The sequence below is a fragment of the Triticum urartu genome, chromosome 5 (genome assembly GCF_003073215.2).
Source record: "Triticum urartu cultivar G1812 chromosome 5, Tu2.1, whole genome shotgun sequence".
Taxonomy (NCBI): domain Eukaryota; kingdom Viridiplantae; phylum Streptophyta; class Magnoliopsida; order Poales; family Poaceae; genus Triticum; species Triticum urartu.
In genome coordinates this window covers 300,208,801-300,231,550 of record NC_053026.1, presented here as the reverse complement: position 1 = coordinate 300,231,550, position 22,750 = coordinate 300,208,801, and positions in this window count along the sequence as shown.

The following is a 22,750-nucleotide window of genomic DNA, read 5'->3' as shown; positions in this document are numbered from 1 at the left end:
GTACCTTCGGAGACACCTGTAGAGCACCTTTATAATCACCCAGTTACGTTGTGACGTTTGGTAGCACACAAAGTGTTCCTCTGGTAAACGGGAGTTGCATAATATCATAGTCATAGGAACATGTATAAGTCATGAAGAAAGCAATAGCAACATACTAAACAATCAAGTGCTAAGCTAACGGAATGGGTCAAGTAAATCACATCATTCTCCTAATGATGTGATCCCATTAATAAAATGACAACTCATGTATATGGTTAGGAAACTCAACCATCTTTGATTAATGAGCTAGTCAAGTAGAGGCATACTAGTGACACTCTGTTTGTCTATGTATTCACACATGTATTATGTTTCCGGTTAATACAATTCTAGCATGAATAATAAACATTTATCATGATATGAGGAAATAAATAGTAACTTTATTATTGCCTCTAGGGAATATTTCCTTCACTTGTATTACTCAAAACTCAGAATTATTATCACGACGTACAATATCAAGGACTTCTCCGGGTCCTGACCTAAGCCATACCGCAGTACGAACTTGAACCCTACCAAAGTTGTGTTGGGGAACGTAGTATTTAAAAAAAATTTCCTACGACCACGCAAGATCTATCAAGGAGATGCATAGCCACGAGAGGGGAGAGTGTGTCTACGCACCCTCGTAGACCGAAAGCGGAAGCGTTTAGTAACGCGGTTGATGTAGTCTAACGTCTTCGCGATTCAACCGATCCAAGTACCGAACATACGGCACCTCCGCGATCAGCACACGTTTAGCTCGATGACATCCCTGAACTCTTGATCCAGTTGAGGCCGAGGGAGAGTTTCGTCAGCACGACGACGTGGTGACGGTGATAATGAAGTTTACCGGCGCAGGGCTTCGCCTAATCACTACGACGATATGACCGAGGTGTGTAACTGTGGAGGGGGGCACCGCACACGGCTAAGAGAAACTTTGGTGTGCCCCCCTCCCACGTATATAAAGGGGGGATAAGTGGTGGTGGCCCTAGAAGGGGGCGCGCCATGGGGGGAGTCCTACTTGGACTACTAGTACAAGTAGGATTCCTCCCCCCCTTTCCTAGTCCAAGTAGGAGAAGAAGGGAAAGAGGAAGGAGAGAAGGAAGGAGGGGGGCGCCCCCCCTCCCCTTGTCCAATTCGGATTGGGCAAGGGGGGGGGGCTCCACCTCTGGCCGGCCCTCACTCTTCTCCACTAAGGCCCATGATGGCCCATTAACTTCCCGGGGGGTGGGGTCCGGTAACCCCTGGTACTCCGAAACTTATCCGAAACAACCTGAACCATTCCGGTGTTCGAATGTAGCCTTCCAATATATGAATTTTTATGTCTCGACCATTTCGAGACTCCTCGTCATGTCCCCGATCTCATCCGGGACTCCGAACAAACTTCGGTCATCAAATCACATAACTCATAATACAAATCGTCACAGAACGTTAAGCGTGCGGACCCTACAGGTTCGAGAACTATGTAGACATGATCGAGACTCATCTCCGGTCAATAACCAATAGCGGAGCCTGGATGCTCAGATTGGTTCCTACATATTCTGTGAAGATCTTTATCGATCAAACCGCATAACAACATACGTTGTTCCCTTTGTCATTGGTATGTTACTTGCCCGAGATTCGATCGTCGGTATCTCAATACCTAGTTCAATCTCGTTACCGGCAAGTCTCTTTACTCGTTCCGTAATGCATTATTCCGTAACTAACTCATTAGTCACATTGCTTGCAATGCTTATAGTGATGTGCATTGCCGAGAGGGCCCAGAGATACCTCTCCGATAGACGGAGTGACAAATCCTAATCTCGATCTATGCCAACTCAACAAACACCATTGGAGACACCTGTAGAGCATCTTTATAATCACCCAGTTACGTTGTGAAGTTTGATAGCACACAAGGTGTTCCTCCGGTATTCGGGAGTTGCATAATCTCATAGTCAGAGGAACATGTATAAGTCATGAAGAAAGTAGTAGCAATAAAACTGAACGATCATTATGCTAAGCTAACAGATGGGTCTTGTCCATCACATCATTCTCTAATGATGTGATCCCATTCATCAAATGACAACACATGTCCATGGCTAGGAAACTTAACCATCTTTGATTAATGAGCTAATCAAGTAGAGGCATACTAGGGACACGCTATTTGTCTATGTATTCACACATGGACTAAGTTTCCGGTTAATACAATTCTAGCATGAATAATAAAAATTTATCATGATATAAGGAAATATAAATAACAACTTTATTATTGCCTCTAGGGCATATTTCCTTCAGTCTCCCACTTGCACTAGAGTCAATAATCTAGTTCACATCGTCATGTGATTTAACACCAATAGTTCACATCTTTATGTGATTAGTTCACATCTCCATGTGACTAACACCCAAAGGGTTTACTAGAGTCAATAATCTAGTTCACATCTCTATGTGATTAACACCCAAAGAGTGATCATGTTTTGCTTGTGAGAGAAATTTAGTCAACGGGTCTGCCACATTCAGAGCCGTATGTATTTTGCAAATTTTCTATGTCTACAATATTTTGCATGGAGCTACTCGAGCTAATTGCTCCCACTTTCAATATGCATCTAGATCGAGACTTAGAGTCATCCAGATCGGTGTCAAAGCTTGCATCGACATAACTCTTTACGACGAACTCTTTGTCACCTCCATAACCGAGAAACATTTCCTTATTCCACTAAGGATATTTTTGACCGCTGTCCAGTGATCCACTCCTGGATCACTTTTGTACCCTCTTGCCCAACTTATGGTGAGGTACACAATAGGTCTGGAACACAACATAGCATACTGTGTAGAGCCTATGACTGAGGCATAGGGAATGACTTTTCATTCTCTTTCTATTTTCTGCCGTGGTCGGGTTTTGAGTCTTTACTCAACTTCACACCTTGCAACACAGGCAAGAATTCCTTCTTTGACTGTTCCATTTTGAAGTACTTCAAAATCTTTTCAAGGTATGCACTCATTGAAAATATATCAAGCGTCTTGATCTATCTCTATAGATCTTGATGCTCAATATGTAAGTAGCTTCACCGAGGTCTTTCTTTGAAAAACTCCTTTCAAACATTCCTTTATGCTTTCCAGAAAATTCTACATTATTTACGATCAACAATATGTCATTCACATATACTTCTCAGAAATGTTGTAGTGCTCCCACTCACTTTCTTGTAAATACAGGCTTCACCGCATGTCTGTATAAAACCATATGCTTTGATCACTTTATCAAAGCATATATTCCAACTCCGAGATGCTTGCACCAATCCATAGATGGATCGCTGGAGCTTGCTCACTTTGTTAGCACCTTTAGGATCGATAAAACCTTATAGTTGCATCATATACAACTATTCTTTAAGAAATCCATTAAGGAATGCAGTTTTGACATCCATTTGCCAGATTTCATAAAATGCGGCAACTGCTAACATGATTCGGATAGACTTTAAAGCATCGATACGAGTGAGAAAATCTCATCGTAGTCAACACCTTGAACTTGTCGAAAACATTTTTGCGACAATTCAAGCTTTGTAGGTAGTAACACTACTATCTGCGTCTGTCTTCCTCTTGAAGATCCATTTATTCTCAATGACTCACCGATCATCGGGCAAGTCAATCCAAGTCCATACTATGTTCTCATACATGGATCCCATCTTAGATTTCATGGCCTCAAGCCATTTTGCGGAATCTGGGCTCATCATCGCTTCATCATAGTTCGTAGGTTCATCATGGTCTAGTAACATAACTTCTAGAACAAGATTACTGTACCACTCTGGTGCGGACTGTACTCTGTTTGACCTACGAGGTTCGGTAGTAACTTGATCTAAAGTTTCATGATCATCATCATTAGCTTCCTCACTAATTGGTGCAGGAATCACTCGAACTGATTTCTGTGATGAACTACTTTCCAATTTGGGAGAGGGTACAATTACCTCATCAAGTTCTACTTTCCTCCCACTCACTTCTCTAGAAAGGATCCATTCTTAGCAACACAATATCTTGCCTTCGGATCTGTGATAGAAGGTGTACCCAACAGTTTCTTTTGGGTATCCTATGAAGACGCACTACTCCGATTTGGGTTTGAGCTTACCAGTTTGAAACTTTTTCACATAAGCATCGCAACCCCAAACTTTAAGAAACGACAGCTTTGGTTTCTTGCCAAACCATAGTTCATACAGTGTCATCTCAACGGATTTAGATGGTGCCCTATTTAATGTGAATGCAGCTATCTCTAATGCATAACCCCAAAACGATAGTGGTAAATCGGTAAGTGTCGGTGTACAAAAAGGGGGGGGTACACTTTTTGTACCCCTATAACTGTGCACGGGCAGTCTGAGCCACGGGCACCACCACACCAAGCAAGGCAAGGGAGGTGAGCCAGGGTAAGACCGAAGCTCAAGAGAACTAGAACGATGCCAAGGCCAAGACCACGAAGAGCAAAGGGGACGAAGCGGACTCCCCCGGCAAGATCCTTGCCGGGAGACAGTTCTAGCAGCCCCGGCAAGACCCTTGCCGCGGCGACTCATCCCGCGCCTATGGAGCAAATCACCCTTGAGTCCACTGCCCCCAAAGGGCAAGGATTCGACAGACATCGCGACATGCGGATCTTTGTGAAGACATTCAAGATCAGATACACACTAAGGAGACGACAACCCTTGGCGGGATCCCAGCCGAGGAAGACCACAAAGCCCCCGGCAAGCGCTTTGCCGGGGATGACAGCAAACGCCTCGGCAAAACCCTTGCCGGGGCCCCGGCAAGACCCTTGCCGAGGACACCCGCAGGGCCACCATCAGGCCCACGCCGACTAAACCTCCACCACCGCATGCATGCAGCTGCCGACCCAACCAGCTGGGCAGGCACCTGCGTGGCAGCATGCAGATCTTCGTGAAGACCCACCACTGCGCCACCTCAGCTGCTTGCCTACCTACGTGGCATCTCAGGCATCGCTGGCCAGGGCGCGTGTCGACACAAGAAGGAGCGGCGACGGACGAGACAGATCTCTCCCCCGTCCCCGATAGAGCAAGGACACCTAAGCAAGACGCATTAAATGCGCCTTGTCATGTAATGCGAGGGATAACCTCGCATCACTGTACCCTTTCCACCTCCTGTGTGCCACTGTGGCCACCCCTTTTTCTATAAAAGGAGGCCCGAGGCGACCAGGAGAAGAGCTCCTCACGCCCCATAGCTAGCTCAAGAACACAGATATACAATCCACCAAAGCAGGAGTAGGGTTTTATGCATCCTTGCGGCCCGAACCTGGATAAACGAACCGTGTGCTACCTGCTTGATCCGCTCTTCTCACGACCCCGCGCCCCGTTACCGTAGTAGGGATTCTCGTGATCCCATAGGTGTCGTTCCCACCGACATCTTTGGCGCGCCAGGTAGGGGGCGCAGTTGTGAGAATCGGCTCTAGCAATCAGCCCAGCACTCCTTCGTCTTCGTGGCCCTTGGAGAGAAAGGAGGCCAGAAGATCAGCACTCGAGCGATTGCAAACCGAAGCTAAGTTGCACGGAACCCTTATTTGTTATATCCGTCTTATATGAGGTTATTCCCCCCCCGAGATGTCACGCCTTTGTATGAGAAACCTGCACGCCAGGGGCTCTCCCACGATCGGCAACGCCCTTGCCCTGTTTCGAGTCCGCTCAACAGCTCAAGCGGCTGCATCGAGAATGGCAGAGTAGCCTTCCGCGATCAACAACGCTCTCGATTCGGACTCGAGTCAAGCTCGACAGTTCGAGCGGCCGCGTTTAGAACGGAAAGGTGGCTCGTCCGGCAGCATGCGTACCCAGCAGGCCCATGGGGATCCATCCCCAAAACGCCGCTAGGGGCTTCCGCGCCGGCGAGCCTACCCAATCGACGTAGGGCGCGCATACAAAGAGGAATTGAACGGGGAAATAACGTGCATGAAATTAAAAGTACTACAAAGTTATATTACATCACATCATTGCTGCGGTTCTAACTAAAGATGAAATTTGTCTTGGTCGTGAACCTGCAGCGGCGGTGAAGAACGGGATGCCTAATCCCGGCGCTGGCCTGCCACCCTCTTGATTTTGTCGATGCTGCTGATGACGGGCTTGATGCGCTCCTTGAGCACCGTGAGGTCAATACCGTCCGGCAAGCTATCCATCGCGGCACCGAAGTCGAGGTCAGGGTTCCACTACGCCATCTTGGTGAGGACCTTGGTCATGACCCCACGGCAAAGTCGCCAGGCTTCCCCGGCCAACGTGGCCGCTCTGCTGGAGTGAAGATAAGCCAAGGCTCCAAGGACACCCTCGAAGAATAGAGTCAGCTTGGTGTTGACGGTCCCGCTGTGCTCAGGGGCGTACCTCACGTTTGGCATCCCCATGGTGGCCAACTGCGAGGTGACCCTGCCGGCGACGTCCTCCAGACGGCTGATCCATCTGTTCTCGCCGGCCACGTATTCCTGGTGGGAGGCGGCCTCGTTCGCCCGCAGCTGCTTCTCCTCCTCCAGACTCCTAGTCAAGATCTCCTCCCGAGCCCTGCTCTCCGACAACATCTTCTCGAGATCCTCCAGCTTCAGCTTGAGATCTCTGATGGAGTTTTGCGCTTCGGAGAGCTCCCCAGTCCTGCTCATGACCGCTCCTTGCGCCTCCACCAAGGCGCTGTTGAGCGTGCTCTTCTTGTTGGACAGCTTGAGGGCCTGCTCCTTCAGCTCGTCCCGCTCCACCTCCAACTCCCTTACGTTGCCGGCATGGGCCAGAGCCTGGGCGTCGAGTGCCTCCTTGTGCCTCTGCTCCAGCTCGCGATTCCGCCGCGCGACAAGGGCCTCGAGCTCCTCATCCTTGCCACGGAGCGCTGCGGCAAGCTTCGCCTCACGCACAGTGAGGTCCTCTTCCTGGGAATCCAGTGCGGCTTGATGCTGGTTCCGGACGGCCTCGGCCGCGGCAGCCAAGTTCACCGCCTTTTCCTGGGCCTTCTCGATGTCAGCCATCTTCATGATGAGCTCGACATTGCGCTTGGCCAATTCCTCCTAAAAGGCCCTCTGCTCCTCGCGAGTCTGGTGGAACCAGGTCTGCGTCTCAGCAACACGCGCCTTGAAATCCACCTCCGCCTGGTCCACCATTGCTGCCCTGGACTTAAACTTGTCCAGACGGACACGGTAGAGCGCCTGGAGTTTTCGAAAGTTGGCCCCCATAGCGCGGAAAAGCTGCTCTTCTGGAGAACCATCACCGCCAACGCCCGGCTCATCGACAACCTCAAGCCCGGTGGCGGCAAGCACCTCGCCGTCAAAGACTTCCCCTTCGGCGGGCGCTCGGGAACTTGACGCCCCTGGGAGATGGACGAAAAGATCGTCGCCCACCTTCAGATATCTGCCGGGGCCCGGGGTTGAGGAGGAGGGAGGCTGATCATCAACCACCTCTTCCTCGGCGGTGGCCTTGCCGGCTTCCCCGGCAGGCCCACCGCTGGCGCCCTCGGCAGAAGCCTCGCCGGTCGCCTTGGCGGCCCCCGCAGCGGTGTCCTCGGCAGCATCCTTGCCGGCCTCATTGGCGGCGACCTTGCCAGCATCCCTGGCGGCCTCCTCGGCGGCAATCCTGTCGGCCCCCGCCGCGGCCTCCTCAGCAATATTCCCAACAACAGCATCCACGTCCTCCATACCTATTGAAGGAGGGCCTGGGTAGTAATGGGAGCATTGAAGCCAAGAAAAAGAATAAGGAAAAAACAGAGATGGAGGACCGGCGACTCACCAGTGCCGGGCTGTGAAGCAGAAGTCCCCTCCCCGCCAGCATTTGGCGCCATGGCAGAGTCACCAGCGCCCAAGTTCCCCTCTTCCTCCATGGGTGTGGGCTCCGTGCTTGGTGCCCTTGCCGGGGACGCCCCTCGCGGCGGCGTAGTCGATGGGGGTAGCCCTCTACGGCTCCTCCTGCTGCCGCTCCCCTCCTGCAAACCCGACAAGGTCAACACCATAGCATCGAATGCCTACCACGTGTCGAATAAGAGGAGGGTGACGAACTTACGCTGGGGGCTGTGCCGGGGGCTGCTGTCCGGGCTGCTCAACACCACCAGTGGCGTCTTTGAAGCCCCAGCCGGGGGCTGACTGCTCGCCGATGCCTTCGCCCTCTTCACCCTCTGGGCCAACATCTCTGCATCCCTGCAAAAGCAAAAACGGATCAAGATGAGTGACTTAATTCAGAGGAATGGAAATGGCAGTAAGGAACGGAGTACTTACTCGACATCTATCTCCTCTTCCTCCGCCACTTTCCTTTTCCTCTTCGGGCTGAGAGGCCCGAGATCAAAAGTGACCTCCGCGTCAACGTCCGAGTCGACATCTGCCGGAGGAGGCAAAGACGGCGGGGTTTGTGTGCACCCAGATGAGGAAGGGGTTGTTGTCTTCTTCTTCTCAGCGGCCTTCGTCAGCCTCTTGGCTGTCGTGGCCCTCGTGTGACGCCCAGACCCCTCCAGGGTCAATTGAGGCCGTGTAGCCCTGCCGGGCCGGACCGGCTCACCGGAGCCAGCCCGCCGCAGGAATCGCCCTCTTCCCCTGGTTGGCGTCGAGCCCGCCGCCACGTCCTCCTCCTCCTCCGACTCGTCGGCTGCGTCTTCAACAAGCGGAGCTCTAGTGTCGGTGCTGCTAACCTCCTCGGTGGCTGCCGCCCACCGGGTGAGCTGCTCTTCCTCCGCAGCCGTTGCGGCCTTGTCCTCCACGCCCCCGGCGCTGCCGGCCTCCATGGCGAGCTGCGCCTCCCTCGCCCTAGTGGCGATGTAGTCCAGCTCTGCCTGGGTGGTGTCCATGACAAGCCACCGCTCGGCGTCAGCATTGACATACACCTTGATCAGGGTGTCAAATAATTGCTGCACATCTGCGTCCTTTGGCTCCTTCTAGCTCGGTACAGGGCCGTGCGCCTTACAGTCCGGCATCATGGCGATGATCTCGGACCGACATGAATTGTTGCACAACGGGACCAGCCCCGCTGGCAGCTTGAAAAATGGCCCCTTGAGGGCTTTGCCAACCTTTGCGGCAGCCCTCGCGGCCTTGCCGGTCCATTCGACCTCGCCGTCGTGACCCACATCAAGCTGGAAAAGCCACTGGCAGAAGTGGGCATGCGCCAACACTGTGAAATTGTGGTTGAGGCCGGGGCGGAGTCGCATAATGTCAGCCGGATTCGTAAAAAGCCAGGCTGGCCTCCCCTTGTTGTGCAATGGGGCGATCCGGCGACGAATGAAGTCCGCCCCGATCATCTCAAGGGTGAGTCCAGCCTGGGTGAGCCGGAGAATCCTAGTAGTGGCAACAGTGAGCCTCCTGTCGGCGGCGTCGACATCGCTCCAATCGCTGCCACGGACCGGCGGCACTCGGCGCACCTTGCAGAATTCCGGCGGGTCTTCGTCCTCAATCCAGCACCACCGGCCACGCCATTCCTCCCACCTCTCCTTCATGGCACCGTCCGGGTACGCCCCCTTGGATCTTGGGATCCAGGTGACGCAACCAGAGACGGCACCTCCCGGCTGGATCCGAGGGAAGAAATAATGGCGGAAGAGCGCCGTGTTGGGCTGCACCCCGGCAAAGCCTTCGCAAAGATGCGCGAAGAAGGCCATGCATGCCACCGCATTTGGAGTAAAATCCAAGAGGCGAAAGCCGAAGGTGTGCATAATGTCGTAGAAGAAATCGGAGAAAGGGGGGCATAACCCACAAGAAAGATAATCGACAAAAAAGGGATACCGATTTGGAGCAGGATCGGCGCAAGCAGCAGGAATGACGCGCGTCGCCGGGTGTCCCGAATTCTCTCCCCCGTCTTTGCTCCCCATAGGGGCCTGAAGGAGGCCCGGAGCTCCTGAACATCAACCGTCGAGGGGAAGAAAAAGGTGGACTTCGTCCGGTCCCCCGACAGCGCGCTCTCCGGCAGCTCCACAGTCCCAGCACCCTTAGCCACCCCCTTGCCCTTGACGGATTTGGGCGCCATGGCGGCCAAGAAGTTTAGAGGGCTGAGGAAGGGGGATGGCGAAGCAACGACGGCGGGAGACGACGGAAGCTTAGGAAGGAAGGAAGAGAGGAAACGGCGGCTCTGAGATTGGAAAAGGCACGAGGAAAGAGGAGAAAGTGAGCAGCGCGCCCGCGGTTATTCCTTTTTATGGGGAAAACACGGGCCGCCTCCTTTCACATTAACTGTGATTTGACGCATGCCCGCGGGAACCAAACCCACGCATGCTGCCCACGTCACACGCACCTCCACATGCCGCGCCACGCGCGGGAGTCGTGGGAAGCGCAGCGCGCGAAGAACCTTACCGCGGTAAAAACCGCCCCGCCTGCCCGCACACCGTTTTTGGGCCTAGCCCAACAACGCGTTGCGCTTATGTGTGGCCCAGGCCCGGGGGATCCTGTCGGTGTACAAAAAGGGGGGGTACACTTTTTGTACCCCTATAACTGTGCACGGGCAGTCTGAGCCACGGGCACCACCACACCAAGCAAGGCAAGGGAGGTGAGCCAGGCTAAGACCGAAGCTCAAGAGAACTAGAACGACGCCAAGGCCAAGACCACGAAGAGCAAAGGGGACGAAGCGGACTCCCCTGGCAAGATCCTTGCCGGGAGACAGTTCTAGCAGCCCCGGCAAGACCCTTGCCGCGGCGACTCGTCCCGCGCCTACGGAGCAAATCACCCTTGAGCCCACTGCCCCCAAAGGGCAACGATTCGGGAGACATCCCCGTGGTGACATGCAGATCTTTGTGAAGACATTCAAGATCAGATACGCACTAAGGAGACGACAACCCTTGGCGGGATCCCAGCCGAGGAAGACCACAAGGCCCCCGGCAAGCGCTTTGCCGGGGATGACAGCAAATGCCTCGGCAAAACCCTTGCCGGGGCCCCGGCAAGGCCCTTGCCGAGGACACCCGCAGGGCCACCATCAGGCCCACGCCAACTAAACCTCCACCACCGCACGCATGCAGCTGCCGACCCAACCAGCTGGGCAGGCACCTGCGTGGCGGCATGCAGATCTTCGTGAAGACCCACCACTGCGCCACCTCAGCTGCCTGCCTACCTACGTGGCATCTCAAGCATCGCTGGCCAGGGCGTGTGTCGACACAAGAAGGAGCGGTGACGGACGAGACAGATCTCTCCCCCGTCCCCGATAAAGCAAGGACACCTAAGCAAGACGCATTAAATGCCCTTGTCATGTAATGCGAGGGATAACCTCGCATCACTGTACCCTTTCCACCTCCTGTGTGCCACTGTGGCCACCCCTTTTTCTATAAAAGGAGGCCCGAGGCGACCAGGAGAAGAGCTCCTCACGCCCCATAGCTAGCTCAAGAACACAGATATACAATCCACCAAAGCAGGAGTAGGGTTTTACGCATCCTTGCGGCCCGAACCTGGATAAACGAACCGTGTGCTACCATCTTGATCCGCTCTTCTCACGACCCCGCTCCCCGCTAACCGTAGTAGGGATTCTCGTGATCCCATAGGTGTCGTTCCCACCGACAGTAAGAGACATCATAGATCGCACCATATCCAATAAAGTACGATTACAACGTTCGGACACACCATTATGCTGTGGTGTTCTGATACGTCTCCGTCGTATCTACTTTTCCAAACACTTTTGCCCTTGTTTTGGACTATAACTTGCATGATTTGAATGGAACTAACCCGGACTGACGCTGTTTTCAGCAGAATTGCCATGGTGTTATTTTTGTGCAGAAATAAAAGTTCTCGGAATGACCTGAAAATCAACGGAGATTATTTTTGGAATATATAAAAAATACTAGAAGAAAGATCCACGTCAGGGGGCCCACACCCTGTCGACGAGGGTGGGGGCGCGCCCCCTGCCTCGTGGGCCCCTTGACGCTTCACCGACCTCAACCTTGACTCCATATATTCACTTTCGGGGAGAAAAAAAAATTAGGGAGGAGGATTCATCGTGTTTTACGATACGGAGCCGCTGCCAAGCCCTAAACTCTCTCGGGGGGTGATACATCTCCAACGTATCTATAATTTTGGATTGTTCCACGCTATTATATTATCTGTTTTGGATGTTTATGGGCTTTATTATACACTTTTATATTATTTTTGGGACTAACCTATTAACCCAAAGCCCAGTGCCAGTTTCTGTTTTTTCCTTGTTTTCGAGTAGAAAAGGAAAATCAAACGGAGTCCAATTGACCCGAAACTTCATGGAACTTATTTTTGGACCAGAAGAAGACCACGGAGTATCGGGGATGGACCAGAAGAGTCCTGGGCTGCCCACGAGGGTGGGGGCGCGCCCCCTGCCTCGTGGAAAGCCCGGAGGTCCACCGACGTACTTCTTCCTCCCATATATACCCATATACCCTAAAAACATCGGGGAGCAGAATAGATCGGGAGTTCCGCCGCCAGAAGCCTCCGTAGCCACCGAAAACCAATCTAGACCGTCCCGGCACCCTGCTGGAGGGGGGAATCCCTCTTCGGTGGCTATCTTCATCATCCTGGCACTCTCCATGACGAGGAGGGAGTAGTTCTCCCTCGGGGCTGAGGGTATGTACTAGTAGCTATGTGTTTGATCTCTCTCTCTCTCTCGTGTTCTTGAGGTGGTATGATCTTGGTGTACCGCGTGCTTTGCTATTATATTTGGATCCTATGATGTTTCCCCTCTCTACTCTCTTGTAATGGATTGAGTTTTCCCTTTGAAGTTATCTTATCGGATTGAGTCTTTAAGATTTGAGAACACTTGATGTATGTCTTGCGTGGGATACCTGTGGTGACAATGGGGTATTCTATGATTCACTCGATGTATGTTTTGGTGATCAACTTGCGGGTTCCGTGACCTTGGCAATCTATGCATAGGGGTTGGCACACGTTTTTGTCTTGACTCTCCGGTAGAAACTTTGGGGCACTCTTTGAGGTTCTATGTGTTGATTGAATAGATGAATCTGAGATTGTGTGACGCATACTGTATAATCATACCCGCGGATACTTTAGGTGACATTGGAGTATCTAGGTGACATTAGGGTTTTGGTTGATTTGTGTCTTAAGGTGTTATTCTAGTACGAACTCTAGGGCTGTTTGTGACACTTATAGGAATAGCCCAACCGATTGATTGGAAAGAATAACTTTGAGGTGGTTTAGTACCCTACCATAATCTCTTTGTTTGTTTTCCGCTATTAGTGACTTTGGAGTGACTCTTTGTTGCATGTTGAGGGATAGTTATGTGATCCAATTATGTTATTATTTTTGAGAGAACTTGCACTAGTGAAAGTATGAACCATAGGCCTTGTTTCAACGCATTGCAATACCGTTTGTGCTCACTTTTATCATTAGTTACCTTGCTGTTTTTTATATTTTCAGATTACAAAAACCTTTATCTACCATCCATATACCACTTTTATCACCATCTCTTCGCCGAACTAATGCACCTATACAATTTACCATTGTATTGGGTGTGTTGGGGACACAAGAGACTCTTTGTTATTTGGTTGCAGGGTTGCTTGAGAGAGACCATCTTCATCCTATGCCTCCCATGGATTGATAAACCTTAGGTCATCCACTTGAGGGAAATTTTCTACTGTCCTACAAACCTCTGCACTTGGAGGCCCAACAACGTCTACAAGAAGAAGGTTGTGTAGTAGACATCAAGCTCTTTTCTGGCGCCGTTGCCGGGGAGGTTAGCGCTTGAAGGTATATCTTTAGATATTGCAATCGAATCTTTTAGTTTCTTGTTTTAGCACTAGTTTAGTTTATAAAATAAAACTACAAAAAAATTTGGAATTGAGTTTACCTCATACGCTTCATCTTTTTAATATCTTTCGTGAGTATGATGGAAAGGAAAATTGTGCCAAAGTGTTAGAAGAAGAATGCATTAAAATGTTCGGCACTAAATTTTGAATGATGAGCATGATTGCAATGTTATTAGTATGAATTCTTTGAATATCCATGATGCTAATGATATGCAAAGCCACAAGCTTGGGGATGCTACATTTGATGAAGATGATATTTTTAGTCCCCCAAGTTTTGATGTGCAAATTTATTATGATGAGAGCATGCCCGCTATCTATGATGATTATTGTGATGACTTGTGTGCTATAAATAATAATTATATCCATGAAACTTGTCATCGTGATTTTAACTTTCAATTGTACTATGCCTCACATGATAATTATTTTGTTGAGTTTGCTCCCACTATTATTCATGAGAAGAATTTTGCTTATGTTGAGAGTAATAAAATTTCTATGCTTGTAGATCATGAAAAGAATGCTTTACGTGATAGTTATATTTTTGAATTCATTCATGATGCTACTGAAAATTATTATGAGGGAGGAACATATGCTTGTAGGAGTTACAATAATATCAAGTTTCCTCTCTATGTGCTTAAAATTTTGAAGCTATGCTTGTTTCACCTTCCTATGCAAGTTGATTCTTGTTCCCACGAGTTGTTTGCTCAAAAAATCCCTATGCATAGGAAGTGGGTTAGACTTAAATGTTCTAGTCATATTCTTCAAGATGCTCTCTTTATGTTTCAATTCTTATCCTTTATGTGAGCATCATTGAAATCATCATGCCTAGCTAGGGGCGTTAAACGATAGCGCTTGTTGGGAGGCAACCCAACTTTATTTTTGTTCCTTGCTTTTTGCTCCTGTTTAGTAATAAATAATTTATCTAGCCTCTTTTATGATTGAGTTTTTATGTTTTAGTTAGTGTTTGTGCCAAGTACAACCGTTGGGAAGACTTGGGGAAAGTCTTGTTGATCTTGCTGTAAAAAAACAGAAACTTTAGCACTCACGAGAATTCCTGCCGTTTTTATTTGGAAATTAATATTTAGTTAATTATTTTTTAAGATGATTAATAGATAAATTACTCACTTCCAGCAATTTATTTAATAATTTTTGGGGTTCCAGATCTTGCGTTAGCGACAGATTACTACAGACTGTTCTGTTTCTGACAGATTCTGTTTTCTATGTGTTGTTTGCTTATTTTGATGAATCTATGGCTAGTAAAATAGTTTATAAACTATAGAGAAGTTGGAATACATTAGTTTTAACACCAATATAAATAAAGAATGAGTTCATTACAGTACCTTGAAGTGGTGTTTTGTTTTCTTTCGCTAACGGAGCTCACGAGATTTTCTACTTTAAGTTTTGTGTTGTGAAGTTTTCAAGTTTTGGGTAAAGATTTGATGGATTATGGAACAAGGAGTGGCAAGAGCCTAAGCTTGGGGATGCCCATGGAACACCCAAGATAATCTAAGGACACCTAAAAGCCTAAGCTTGGGGATGCCCCGGAAGGCATCCCCTCTTTCGTCTACTTCCATCGGTAACTTTACTTGGCGCTATATTTTTATTCACCACATGATATGTGTTTTTCTTGGAGCGTCAATTTATTTTGTTAGGACTTGCTTTCTGTTATTTATAACAATGTTTTGCATCTTTTATTTCAATAAAAGTGGCACTGATGGCCTTTACTATGCCTATTTTACAAGTCTTCATGTTGCTGTTTGAAAACAGAAAGTTTACCGCTGTTGCAATAATTCCCTAGAAAAGTCAGAACGTGATAAAATGTTGAAACCTTTTGAATATTAAGCTCTGATAAATTTACTACAGTGGGAATTTTATTTCATAATTTTTGGAGTTAGGGAAGTATGGATCTAGCTGCACTCTTTACAGACTGTCCTGTTTAGGCAGATTGCTGTTATGTTTGCATTGTTTGCATATGTTTGCTGCTTTAATGAATCTATTTGAGGATAGTACTATTAAATATGCAGAGGAATTTAGTATGCAATTTTGAATAATAATTGTAGTTATTTTCTATAGTAGAGTATGATAAGGTTTTTGCATTGGTTTATACTAACTTATCTCACGAGTCCTTGTTGAGTTTTGTGTGGATGAAGCTTTTGAGATTTAGGGAGACCGTGATATGAGAGGAATTAAGGAGACACAAAAGCTCAAGCTTGGGGATTCCCAAGGCATCCCAAGATAATATTTCAAGAAGTCTCAAGCATCTAAGCTTGGGGATGCCCCGGTTGGCATCCCACCTTTCTTCTTGAACAACTATCGGTTAGTTTCGGTTGATCCTAAGTTTTTGCTTCTTCACATGATGTTTGCTATTATTAGATGTAATTTTATTTTGTTTGCTTGCTGCTTGAATAAAATACCAAGATCTGAAATTCTTAAATATTAGAGAGTCTTCATATAGTTGCATAATTATTCGACTACTCATTGATCTTCACTTATATCTTTCGGAGTAGTTTGTTGTTGCTCTAGTGCTTCACTTATATCTTTTTAGAGCACGGTGGTGGTTTTATTTTATAGAAATTAATGAATTATCATGCTTCACTTATATCAATTTGAGAGTCTTTAGAACAGCATGGCAGTTTGCTTTGGTTATGAAACTAGTCCTAATATGATGGGCATCCAAGAGGGATATAATAAAAACTTTCATATAAAGTGCATTGAATACTATGAGAAGTTTGATACTTGATGATTGTTTTGAGATATGGAGATGGTAATATTAGAGTCATGTTAGTGAGTAGTTGTGAATTTGGGAGATACTTGTGTTGAAGTTTGTGATTCCCGTAGCATGCACGTATGGTGAACCGTTATGTGACGAAGTCGGAGCATGATTTATTTATTGATTGCCTTCCTTATGAGTGGCGGTCGGGGACGAGTGATGGTCTTTTCCTACCAATCTATCCCCCTAGGATCATGTGCGTAGTACTTTGTTTCGATAACTAATAGATTTTTGCAATAAGTATGTGAGTTCTTTATGACTAATGTTGAGTCCATGGATTATACGCACTCTCACCCTTCCACCATTGCTAGCCTCTCTAATACCACACACCTTTCGCCGGTATCATACACCCACCATATACCTTCCTCAAAACAGCCACCATACCTACCTATCATGGCATTTTCATAGCCATTCCGAGATATATTTCCATGCAACTTACCACCGTTCCATTTATTATGACACGCTCCATCATTGTCATATTGCTTTGCATGATCATGTAGTTGACATCGTATTTGTGGCAAGGCCACTGTTCATAATTCTTCCATACATGTTACTCTTGATTCATTGCACATCCCGGTACACCGCCGGAGGCATTCATATAGAGTCATAATTTGTTCTAAGAATCGAGTTGTAATTCTTGAGTTGTAAGTAGAGCATTGTCCCAGTGAGGAAAGGATGATGGAGACTATGATTCCCCCACAAGTCGGGATGAGACTCCGGACGAAAATAAATAAATAAAAGAGGCCAAAGAAGCCCAAATAAAAAAAGAGAGAAAAGAGGCCATAAAAAAAGAGAAGGCCCAAATAAAAAAATAAAAAATAAAAAAAATATGAGAGAAAAAGAGAGAAGGGACAATGCTACTATCCTTTTACCACACTTGTGCTTCAAAGTAGCACCATGATCTTCATGATAGAGAGTCTCCTATGTTATCACTTTCATATACTAGTGGGAATTTTTCATTATAGAACTTGTCTTGTATATTCCAATGATGGGCTTCCTCAAAATGCCCTAGGTCTTCGTGAGCAAGCGAGTTGGATGCACACCCACTTAGTTCTTTTTGTTGAGATTTCATACATTTATAGCTCTAGTGCATCCATTGCATGGCAATCCCTACTCACTCACATTGATATCTATTGATGGGAATCTCCATAGCCCGTTGATACGCCTAGTTGGTGTGAGAGTATCTTCTCCCTTTTTGTCTTCCCCACAACCACCATTCTATTCCACCTATAGTGCTATATCCATGGCTCACGCTCATATATTGCGTGAAGATTGAAAAAGTTTGAGAACATCAAAAGTATGAAACAATTGCTTGGCTTGTCATCGGGGTTGTGCATGATTTAAATACATTGTGTGGTGAAGATGGAGCATAGCCAGACTATATGATTTTGTAGGGATAGCTTTCTTTGGCCATGATATTTTGAGAAGACATGATTACTTTGTTAGTATGCTTGAAGTATTATTATTTTTATGTCAATATTAAACTTTTGTCTTGAATCTTATGGATCTGAACATTCATGCCACAATAAAGAAGATTACATGGATAAATATGTTAGGTAGCATTCCACATCATAAATTATGTTTTTATCATTTACCTACTCGAGGACGAGCAGGAATTAAGCTTGGGGATGCTGATACGTCTCCAACGTATCTATAATTTTTGATTGTTCCATGCTATTATATTATCTGTTTTGTATGTTTATGGGCTTTATTATACACTTTTATATTATTTTTGGGACTAACCTATTGACCCAGAGCCCAGTGCCAGTTTCTGTTTTTTCCTTGTTTTAGAGTATCGCAGAAAAGGAAAATCAAACGGAGTCCAATTGACCTGAAACTTCACAGAACTTATTTTTGGACCAGAAGAAGCCCACGGAGTATCGGGGATGGACCAGAAGAGTCCTGGGCTGCCCATGAGGGTGGGGGGCGTGCCCACCCCCTAGGCGCGCCCCCTGCCTCGTGGACAGCCCGGAGGTCCACCAACGTACTTCTTCCTCCCATATATACCCATATACCCTAAAAACTTCAGGGAGCAGAATAGATCAGGTGTTCCGCTGCCAGAAGCCTCCGTAGCCACCGAAAACCAATCTAGACCCGTTCCGGCACCCTGCCGGAGGGCGGAATCCCTCTCCGATGGCTATCTTCATCATCCCGGCACTCTCCATGACGAGGAGGGAGTAGTTCTCCCTCGGGGCTGAGGGTATGTACCAGTAGCTATGTGTTTGATCTCTCTCTCCCTCTCTCTCTCGTGTTCTTGAGGTGGTACGATCTTGATGTATTGCGAGCTTTGCTATTATATTTGGATCCTATGATGTTTCCCCCCTCTACTCTCTTGTAATGGATTGAGTTTTCCCTTTGAAGTTATCTTATTGGATTGAGTCTTTAAGGATTTGAGAACACTTGATGTATGTCTTGCGTGGGATACCTGTGGTGACAATGGGGTATTCTATGATTCACTTGATGTATGTTTTGATGATCAACTTGCGGGTGCCGTGACCTTGGGAATCTATGCATAGGGGTTGGCACACATTTTCGTTTTGACTCTCCGGTAGAAACTTTGGGGCACTCTTTGAGGTTCTATGTGTTGGTTGAATAGATGGATCTGAGATTGTGTGATGCATATCATATAATCATACCCGCGGATACTTGAGGTGACATTGGAGTATCTAGGTGACATTAGGGTTTTGGTTGATTTGTGTCTTAAGGTGTTATTCTAGTACGAACTCTAGGGCTGTTTGTGACACTTATAGGAATAGCCCAACGGATTGATTGGAAAGAATAACTTTGAGGTGGTTTCGTACCCTACCATAATCTCTTCGTTTGTTCTCCGCTATTAGTGACTTTGGAGTGACTCTTTGTTGCATGTTGAGGGATAGTTATGTGATCCAATTATGTTATTATTGTTGAGAGAACTTGCACTAGTGAAAGTATGAACCCTAGGCCTTGTTTCAATGCATTGTAATACCGTTTGTGATCACTTTTATCATTAGTTACCTTGCTGTTTTTATATTTTCAGATTACAAAAACCTTTATCTACCATCCATATACCACTTGTATCACCATCTCTTCGCCGAACTAGTGCACCTATACAATTTACCATTGTATTGGGTGTGTTGGGGACACAAGAGACTCTTTGTTATTTGGTTGCAGGGTTGCTTGAGAGAGACCATCTTCATCCCACGCCTCCCACGGATTGATAAACCTTAGGTCATCCACTTGAGGGAAATTTTCTACTGTCCTACAAACCTCTACACTTGGAGGCCCAACAATGTCTACAAGAAGAAGGTTGTGTAGTAGACATCAGGGGGGCTGATCTGGAGTCCGTTCGGGGCTTCGGAGAGGGGAATCCGTCGCCATCGTCATCATCAACCTTCCCCCATCACCAATTTCATGATGCTCACCGCCGTGTGTGAGTAATTCCATCGTAGGCTTGCTGGACGGTGATGGGTTGGATGAGATTTATCATGTAATCGAGTTAGTTTTGTTAGGGTTTGATTGCTACCTCTTGAGCACTGCGTTGGTTTTTCCTAAAGAGGAAGGGATGATGCAGCAAAGTAGCGTAAGTATTTCCCTCAGTTTTTGAGAACCAAGGTATCAATCCAGTAGGAGGCTACGCGCGAGTCCCTCGTACCTGCACAAAACAAATAAATCCTCGCAACCAACGCGAATAGGGGTTGTCAATCCCTACACGGCCACTTATGAGAGTGAGATCTGATAGATATGATAAGATAATATTTTTGGTATATTTGTGATAAAGATGCAAAGTAAAATAAAGGCAAAGGAAATAACTAAGTAGTAGGAGATTAATATGATAAAGATAGACCCGGGGGCCATAGGTTTCACTAGTGGCTTCTCTCGAGAGCATAAGTATTCTACGGTGGGTGAACAAATTACTGTTGAGCAATTGACAGAATTGAGCATAGTTATGAGAATATCTAGGTATGATCATGTATATAGGCATCACGTCTGAGACAAGTAGACCGACTCCTGCCTGCATCTAATACTATTACTCCACTCATCGACCGCTATCCAGCATGCATCTAGAGTATTAAGTTTAAAATAGAGTAACGCCTTAAGCAAGATGACATGATGTAGAGGGATAAACTCATGCAATATGATGAAAACCCCATCTTGTTATCCTCGATGGCAACAATACAATACGTGCCTTGCTGCCCCTACTATCACTGGGAAAGGACACCATAAGATTGAACCCAAAGCTAAGCACTTCTCCCATTGCAAGAAAGATCAATCTAGTAGGCCAAACCAAACTGATAATTCGACGAGACTTGCAAAGATAACCAATCATACATAAAAGAATTCAGAGAAGATTCAAATATTGTTCATAGATAGACTTGATCATAAACCCACAATTCATCGGTCTCAACAAACACACCGCAAAAAGAAGATTACATCGAATAGTTCTCCACAAGAGAGGGGGAGAACATTGTATTGAGATCCAAAACGAGAGAAGAATCCATCTAGCTAATAACTATGGACCCGTAGGTCTGAGGTAAACTACTCACACTTCATCGGAGGGGCTATGGTGTTGATGTAGAATCCCTCCGTGATCGACGCCCCCTCCGGCGGAGCTCCGGAACAGGCCCCAAGATGGGATCTCATGGATACAGAAAGTTGCAGTGGTGGAATTAGGTTTTTGGCTCCGTATCTGATCGTTTGGGGGTACGTAGGTATATATAGGAGGAAAGTGTCGTCGGTGGAGCAACAGGGGCCCCACGAGGGTGGAGGGCGTGCCTGGGGGGGGGGGTAGGCGCGCCCCCCTACCTCGTGGCCTCCTCTTTTGTGTCTTGATGTAGGGTCCAAGTCTCCTGGGTCTTGTTCTGTGAGAAAATCACGTTCCCGAAGGTTTCATTCCGTTTGGACTCCGTTTGATATTCCTTTTCTTCGAAACCCAAAAACAGGCAAAAAACAACAATTCTGGGTTTGGCCTCCGGTTAATAGTTTAGTCCCAAAAATAATATAAAAGTGGATAATAAAGCCCAATAATGTCCAAAATAGTAGATAATATAGCATGGAGCAATCAAAAAATATAGATACGTTGGAGACGTATCAAGCATCCCCAAGCTTAATTGCTGGTCGTCCTTGAGTAGGTAAATGATAAAAACAGAATTTTTGATGCGGAGTGCTACTTTGCATAATTTTAATGTAATTCTTCTTAATTGTGGTATGAATATTCAGATCCGAAAGATTCAAGACAAAAGTTCATATTGACATAGAAATAATAATACTTCAAGCATACTAACAAAGCAATTATGTCTTCTCAAAATAACATGGCCAAAGAAAGTTCATCCCTAAAAAATCATATAGTTTAGTCATGCTCCATTTTCGTCACACAAGAATGCTCTCATCATGCACAACCCTGATGACAAGCCAAGCAATTGTTTCATACTTTAGTAATCTCAAACCTATAAACTTTCACGCAATATATGAGCGCGAGCCATGGACATAGCACTATGGGTGGAATAGAATATAATGAGGGGGGTTATGTGGAGAAGACAAAAAGGAGAAAGTCTCACATCAACGAGGCTAATCAATGGGCTATGGAGATGCCCACCGGTTGATCTTGATGCAAGGAGTAGGGATTGCCATGCAACGGATGCACTAGAGCTATAAATGTATGAAAGCTCAACAAAAGAAACTAAGTGGGTGTGCATCCAACTTGCTTGCACACGAAGACCTAGGGCACTTGAGGAGGCCCATTATTGGAATATACAAGCCAAGTTCTATAATGAAAATTCCTACTAGTATATGAAAGTGACAAAACAAGAGACTCTCTATCATGAAGATTATGGTGCTACTTTGAAGCACAAGTGTGGCAAAGGATAGTAACATTGTCCCTTCTCTCTTTTTCTCTCATTTTTTGGGCCTTCTCTTTTTTATGGTCTTTCTCTTTTTTTTCTTTATGGCCTTTCTCCTTTTTTTTTCTTTATGGCCTTTCTTTTTTTTTTAATTCCTCACTTGGGACAATGCTCTAGAAAATGATGATCATCACACTTCTATTTATTTACAACTCAATGATTACAACTCGATACTAGAATAAAAGATGACTCTATATGAATGCCTCCGGCGGTGTACCGGGACATGCAATGGACCAAGAGTGACATGCATGAAAGAATTATGAATGGTGGCTTTGCCACAAATACTATGTCAACTACATGATCATGCTAAGCAATATGACAATAATGAATGTGTCATGATAAATGGAACGATGGAAAGTTGCATGGCAATATATCTCGGAATGGCTATGGAAATGCCATAATAGGTAGGTATCGTGGCTGTTTTGAGGAAGAT